Source organism: Barbus barbus (assembly GCF_936440315.1).
Source record: "Barbus barbus genome assembly, chromosome: 9".
In the NCBI taxonomy this organism is placed as follows: Eukaryota; Metazoa; Chordata; class Actinopteri; order Cypriniformes; family Cyprinidae; genus Barbus; species Barbus barbus.
The window spans coordinates 28,741,048-28,749,133 of NC_136737.1; the positions used below are offsets into that span (position 1 = coordinate 28,741,048).

Consider the following 8,086-nt stretch of genomic DNA (forward strand, 5'->3'; position numbering starts at 1 on the left):
TCCTCCAGGGCAAGGTTTGAGGAGCCCTGGTTTAATATTTACAGCTGTTTTTTATTTCTATATGTTGTTCACAATGCTTTATGGGAGTCTGGATATAGGAAGATGTTAAGTACACAATTATTATTTTTGTCTGATTAAAAAAATACATACTTCAAATAAAAGTTTGTGATGATATTATTCACCGCCATATACAGTCTTATAACTCTAATGAACACTTCTTGAACCAAGGCTGAACAAGTGGGCCAGAACTGTTTGCTAAATGTTTTATTAATCCATTAATATTCATAAATTAAGATTCCTCTTAGTGGTTGTATATCATAGTATAAAACAAATAGTAGTAAAAATGTCTGGCTAAAGAAAAGGAAAGTTATTATAGAGTATGAATACAACAAATTGTTTTGTGTGCACTTCATATATAAAACATGTTTTTCAGTTTCAGATCACAATTAATCAACCTTACACACAAAATACAGATGAATCAGCAGATGTCAAGGTCTTTTTGCTTTTGCTTTCAGACAAAGTATTAATAACTGATCCTTTTGTAGTCAAGATGTTTTTTAGTTAATTCTTTTTCTGCTCTACCCATGCAAACCTTTCAAATTAGCCATGTGCTTTTGCTTCTGGTTGTATGGTTCCTTATTGATATTAACCCTCGGGCCTGACATGAATTCATAAATCAAATATTCACAGATTATGCACACTAACTCCTATATTGTGTCTGTGAGAGCGCAGGAGTTTATATACAGCAGGTTTTAAAGCCAGCCCATCATAGCTGTCACAGAAACTCACTCATTTTATTTTATACGACACAAAACATCAACAGAATATCAATCACATTTACAAATAAAAACAATAATAACTATAAAAATAATTTCATCAGGTAAACATGGATACAATGTCACATGCAAGAGAGGACAACATAATATTAAATAGACTAAAACAGACAAACCTGTGCCTTGATGAAAACAAAACAAACACATTGGGGCGCTCTGCATGCAGCCTCTGGTCTATAGTGAGCAGCATGTGTGGATCACTGCAGCCATCTACTGGACAATTCATCAAAATGTTTATTTACCCCAGAATAAAATTACATAAAATGTGTGTTTATTTAAAATTACAAAAGAAGTGCAGAAGTTGTTCATTACTGTAGGTATTTTTCCTGTTCCTCATTACATGTTTTCCTGGGGGAGCTCAGAAGTCTCCAATATTGTCAATGTACAATTTTACTCCATTTAATAAATCATAAACATAAAGTCTTTTGTTCAAATACTTGCTGAATGGAAAATTTGGTCAAAAATATTAGTAAAAAAAAAAGCTTTGTTTGTCATCTTCAGAAAATTCAGTTAATAATCAGGTCTTGATCACTTGATTTATTATTTCACCTTCACATAGTTCCCCTAAAGATCACCGGCGCTGTTGCACCCAATTCTAAAACCAAATCTATACCTTTTCCTGGATATCTACTTTACTGCAAAGATCTCCAACCCTGATGAAACCAGAGGTGGACAAAGTACACAACTCCATTACTCGAGTAAAAGTATAGATACTGCTGGACAAATATTACTCCATTGCTCCATACTTTTAAGTAAAAGTACAAACTTGCTTTTAAAAGTACTTGTAAGTACCAAAAGTAAATTTCCTTTTTTGTGTCAACTTTATTGGTGTTGTAATGTAATAGCTGCAAGGACTTATGCCTCTGAAGCGACTCATAATACATGACACTTACTGAATACACTGAGTAGCTTGTAGTAGGCTATCTTTGGAGTATAGAGCTTTTAGGATGTTAAAAACATATCCACCTTGTTTTTCAATGCGGAAGTAATATGGAGAGAGAATTGTGTCTTTATTACATGCGCGAAAATAAATGATCCGAGAGAAAAAAAAAACTTTGAGAGAAAAAGTTATCACACTGATAGCAAAAAAGCATTTCATGAGAGAAAAAAAAGTATTTGAGAGAAAAGGTTTTCATACAATAGCAAAAAATAATAATATTTGAGACTAAAAAAAGTTTTGAGAGAAAGTATTTTCTCATAGAACATAAAAAAATATACATTTGAATTTTTTTTCATTATTTCTGAGAAATAAAATCTCTCTCAAAATACTTTGAAAAAACTCTCAAATATATATTTTTTGCTATCAGTGTGAAATCATTTTCTCTCTAAAAAAAAGTGTTTTTCTCAAAACGCTTTTCTTTGCTCTCGATGCAATTTCTTGCTCTCGTGTCAGATTTTGCTTTCACTGTGAGAATTGTGTCATGGGCGGGGCCACGTTCCTATTGGCCAGTCGGGTGAGCATCGTCTTGTCTTGGGAGTCGAACTGAATCATTACACCATTGCTCGGTTCACCTGCATGATACCGCCTCTGCCTTATGGCTAGTTTAGTTGAGCACGGACACTCCAATGTTTGGGTAAGATGATGACACACAGCTGGCTTAGCAAGTTCAGCATCACTGAAGATTAAACATTAAAAAATAGCACTCATATTCAGGAATGAATGTGTATTATATTATTTGCTTGCTAATCGCTAGTAAAGCTAACCAGCCATCATGCTAGGTAAACTTGCAAACTCACCTGGTTTATATACTATTTTTAAATCAAATGCCAAATGAATGTTTTGATTTAGATAGTTTCACGCCTTATTTAGTGAGTAGTGAGCTAGTTTCTACCTTTGCACTTGCTAGCCTCAAAGCACCTGAAGAGTAACTGTTTGTTCATCATATACAACCTCCTGTACAACTATCAACTAACGTTAGTATGCATGGGAGGTGGCAACCCTATAGCTATCTAACTTTAGACAGTTATTGATATACCGTTTGAAAGTATCTCACCTAGTTTTGTTTAAAATAAGTTAGTCTTTGTATGGTTGTTGCACTACACGTTTAGCTACACTGCACATGTAGCTTGCAAACTCAGCTACACAGGGCTTGCTGTATTTGTAACCATCTAGCCGAGGTCTAGAGCTGACAAGGTACCGGTAAATTGCAGGTCTAGGACTAACTCTTACATTAGCAACCCACGAATATGTTTGTGCCTGTACTGTCATGGTAATTAAATTTATGCTGCTATATTTATAGCATATATTTCACATATGCATAGCCTTCATGTCAACTTATCTGTATTTCCTCCATTTAAATTGCATAGTCTAAGGCAAAGATTTTAGAGTTATATTGCTCTATAGCCTACCTATAGTGAGAGATACAGATGCTAAACACATTAATAATAATCATTTTAGGTTATAGTTCAGTTATAGGTTCAAACAGAAAATGTATCATATTGACCTTAAAACAAAATAGTTTATTCTGAGTCCATGGAGTAAAACTGTACAGGAGGTTGTACATGATGAACTAGGGCTGGGCGATATATCAGATGACATTGTTATTTTCATCTCGTCAGTAAAGCCGGTTCCTTGATTAGTAGTAAATCGCCATCACCTGCTTTCAGATGGAGCGGCATTTACTACCATAAGTTCACTGACAAGCTGAGCCATATCGCATTAATTTTCGCAGGCGATACGTCTGTGATAATGAAGGGGAAATTGCCCCGGTTGTCAGTGAACTAACGTTACGAAGCTAGTGAAAACTTCACTTACAGTGAAACTATCTAAATCAAAACATTCATTTGGCATTTGATTTAAAAATAGTATATAAACCAGGTGAGTTTGCAAGTTTACCTAGCATGATGGCTGGTTAGCTTTACTAGCGATTAGCAAGCAAATAATATAATACACATTCATTCCTGAATATGAGTGCTATTTTTTAATGTTTAATCTTCAGTGATGCTGAACTTGCTAAGCCAGCTGTGTGTCATCATCTTACCCAAACATTGGAGTGTCCGTGCTCAACTAAACTAGCCATAAGGCAGAGGCGGTATCATGCAGGTGAACCGAGCAATGGTGTAATGATTCAGTTCGACTCCCAAGACAAGACGATGCTCACCCGACTGGCCAATAGGAACGTGGCCCCGCCCATGACACAATTCTCACAGTGAAAGCAAAATCTGACACGAGAGCAAGAAATTGCATCGAGAGCAAAGAAAAGCGTTTTGAGAAAAACACTTTTTTTTAGAGAGAAAATGATTTCACACTGATAGCAAAAAATATATATTTGAGAGTTTTTTTCAAAGTATTTTGAGAGAGATTTTATTTCTCAGAAATAATGAAAAAAAATTCAAATGTATATTTTTTTATGTTCTATGAGAAAATACTTTCTCTCAAAACTTTTTTTAGTCTCAAATATTATTATTTTTTGCTATTGGTATGAAAACCTTTTCTCTCAAATATTTTTTTTTCTCTCGGATCATTTATTTTCGCGCATGTAATAAAGACACAATTCTCTCTCCATAAAGTAAGGCGTTTTCTGTGACCATGTGGGACTTCCGGTTCATTAGCCGCTGTAGAGAAATAACGAGAAGAATAACAACATGCAATAAACGGTAACATTGTTTGCACTACAAACCAGTGTTAGTCAGCTGCAAATATGGCTTGACCCCAAAAAAATTCTAACAAAAGGTTTCTCAGTGGTTTACAGTAGTATCAGATGTACTTAAAAACATACTAAAAGTTTACCAAAGTTTGACTCCAAGAAAGGCCCCATTTTCAAAATGGCGGCTGTCAGGTCCTTAAAATGACCATTACTCCTTTGTATTCCTCCTAGACCAGGAATACTGGTGCCTGATACATGTTTTGGCCATGTAATATTCTAATTAGCATATTTGCATTATAGATAAGTGATTACAAGTACAATTATATATTAAATCAATTGGTTACAAGCATATTTATGTGAAAAATAAGTACAATTCCCCTTAAGTAATTGCATATTTCTCCTTTCTCATATTGTTTTGCCTAGTGTTGGTAGTTTCTGTGGTTCATAACAATTCTTTAGATTCCAATAAAGAATAAATTCATTAAAACTGTGTGGTACTGTAAAATTTGTCAAAACAGGGCTGCCACGTGAAGGCTCAGTACCGCTACCCCTTTTATTTATTTGTGTTTTATTTTTTTAAATATTTTTTTATATTTTTTATAATTTTTTTTTTTTTGCCTTTTGTTTTTTATATATATTTTTTTTAATACTTTTCTATTTTCTTCAGTTGTTTCCTCTTATTCTGGTTTATATTTGATACTTTTTTGCACTGTGACCTTCACTAGATTTACCATTAGTCGTCACACTCTTCCTCCCATAGAGGTTGATTATAGTGATTCTCACAATTCCCAACTTGACATGGTCTACAAGTACCCCTTTTCCACCAAAGCAGTTCCAGGTGCTAGTTCAGAGCCAGTGCTATAGCCGGTTCTTAGTTAGTTCGACTGGCGAACCCTTTAAGAACCGGTTGCTTTTCCACAGGCTAGAGAGCCAATACAGAGCCAGGTCTTACGTCACAAAACGTTTCATGTTTCGGTTGATTGTTGATTCCATCAGCTCCCTCCTGATGAACCTCAACGACATCAGAGCCATCTCTTAAGTTTTTACAGCAAATGGGGCAAGTTTCTTGGTTTACAACAACATGACTCATGGTCAAAATTGCATTTGGAGTGTACTTTTTTCTCAAGCTAATTCAACAATGTCATCCTCTCTTAACACACTCACACATTGTTGGCCTTTTTCATGTGTTAGAAATCTTGGTGGGGGGTGGGGGGTTTAAGTAGTCAAGGATGAATTTTGTTTGAGCAAAATGGTATACACTGTGCTACCAACAACATTTCAATGAGACAAGCAATATCAAATGTCAGTATTCTCTTCCACCATCTTCTGAATTGCTGAAAATTGTGAATTTAGTTTTGTTGGGATAAGTATAATGCCACCTTTATACTCAAAACATCTATAGAGGATGCATTACATATGTATTACCTTATTCAAATTGAAATGAGTGACCATTTTAGAGGGTTCACACACAGGCCTCTGTTCGGGCTAATTCAGAGTTATTTATGATCAAAGTTATACAACTCCAATTTAAGTTATTTTTGGGTGCAATAACTTTTACATTGAATGTCAAGTCTGTGTTTTAGCAAAAAAAAAAAAGGGTGTGTGTCCAAAAACACTTACTGAGTAGGAGTTACATGACATAGGCTAAATCGTTTACATCTCTGGTTCACCCAAACAATGATAAAACCTTACAGTAATCTCACAAAATCATATATTCCATAAGTATGTAATCATGTCAGTGCAATTTAGACAAGTCCAATGGATTCATAGACCAAGAAAACATTGGGTTAGACACCAAGATTACTTGGCTAGGTCAAATAATGAAGGAGTTAGGATATATTAAGGGCGTCCTGCCCATCTTGGACACCATCTTGAAAATTACACCTTTCTAGTGGTCAAACTTTGGTAAACTTTTAGTATGTTGTTAAGAACACCTAATACTACAAAAAACAACTGAGAAACCTTTTGTTAGAATTTTTTTAGGGTCAGGTGGGTTTTTTTCATATATGCAGTGTTAATAGTTAAAGGGGTCATTGGATGTTTTGCATGTTGTTTGAACATAAATGTATGTTGGCAGTGTATGAACACAATCACATTTTTAAAATTTGAATAAAATGAAAACTAAAAGACTAAAATTTCAAATCACATGAGCCAATATTTATTCACAATAGAACATAGATAACATAACAAATGTTTAAACTGAGAAATTTTAAAATTATATACACAAGATGAGCTCATTTAAAATTTGATGCCTGCTACAGGTCTCAAGATAGTTGGGACGGCGGCATGTTTACCATGGTGTAGCATCTCTTTTCAAACCAGTTTGAAGACGTCTGGGCATCGAGGTTATGAGTTTCTGGAGCTTTGGTGTTGGAATTTGGTCCCATTCTCGCCTGATATAGATTTCCAGCTGCTGAAGAGTTCGTGGTCATCTTTGATGTATTTTTATGTTTAATGATGCACCAAATGTTCTCTATAGGTGAAAGATCTGGACTGCAGGCAGGCCAATTCAGCACCCGGACTCTTCTACTACGAAGCCATGCTGTTGTAGTAGCTGCAGTATGTGGTTTTGCATTGTCCTGCTGAAATACACAAGGCCTTCCCTGAAATAGACGTCGTCTGGAGGGGTGCATATGTTGCTCTAAAACCTTTATATACCTTTCAGCATTCATAGTGCCTCCCAAACCATGCAAGCTGCCCGTATGCACTTATGGACCCTCATACCATCAGAGATGCTGGTTTTTGAACTGAACGCTGATAACACGCTGGAAGGTCTCCCTCCTTTTTAGCCCGGAGGACACGGCGTCTGTGATTTCCAACATGAATGTCAAATTTGGACTCGTCTGACCATAGAACACTTTTCCACTTTGAAACAGTCCATTTTAAATGAGCCTTGGCCAACAGGACACGACAGCGCTTCTGGACCATGTTCACATATGGCTTCCTTTTTGCATGATAGAGCTTTAGTTGGCATCTGCAGATGGCACAGCAGATTGTGTTTACCGCCAGTGGTTTCTGGAAGTATTCCTGGGCCCATTTATTAATGTCAATGACAGAATAATGCTGATGAGTGATGCAGTGTCATCTGAGGGCCTGAAGACCACGGGCATTCAACAAAGGTCCCTTACGCACAGAGATTTCTCCAGTTTCTCTGAACCTTTGATGATGTCATGCACTGTAGATGATGAGATTTACAAAGCCTTTAGGATTCCACAATCTTTTTACACACTCTTTCACAGATTGGAGAGCCTCTGTCCATCTTTACTTCTGGGAGACTCTGCCTCTCTAAGACATCTCTTTTATAGCTAATACTGTTACAGACCTGATGTCAATTAAATTAATTAGTTGCTAGATGTTCTCCCAGCTGAATCTTTTCAAAATTTCTTTGTTGTCCCTGTGCCAACTTTTTTGAGACCTGTAGCAGGCATCAAATTTGAAATGTGCTTTCCTGTAGCTCAAATAGTAGAGCATGGCGCTAGCAACGCCAAGGTCATGGGTTCAATTCCCAGGGAAAGCAAGAGCTGATAAAAATTTAAAAACTGTAACTTGAATGCAATGTAAGTCGCTTTGGATAAAAGCGTCTGCTAAATGCATAAATGCAAAAATGAGCTCACTTAGTGGATAAAATTGTAAAATTTCTCTGTTTAAACATTTGTTATGTTCTCC

General features: G+C 35.9%; 1 protein-coding gene across 1 annotated transcript in view; it reads left to right on the forward strand.

The window, feature by feature from the left end:
* The window catches only part of LOC306874657 (NLR family CARD domain-containing protein 3-like), a 99,776-nt gene that overhangs the window by 68,234 nt on the left and 23,456 nt on the right, over positions 1–8,086 (forward strand). The window lies entirely within an intron of this gene.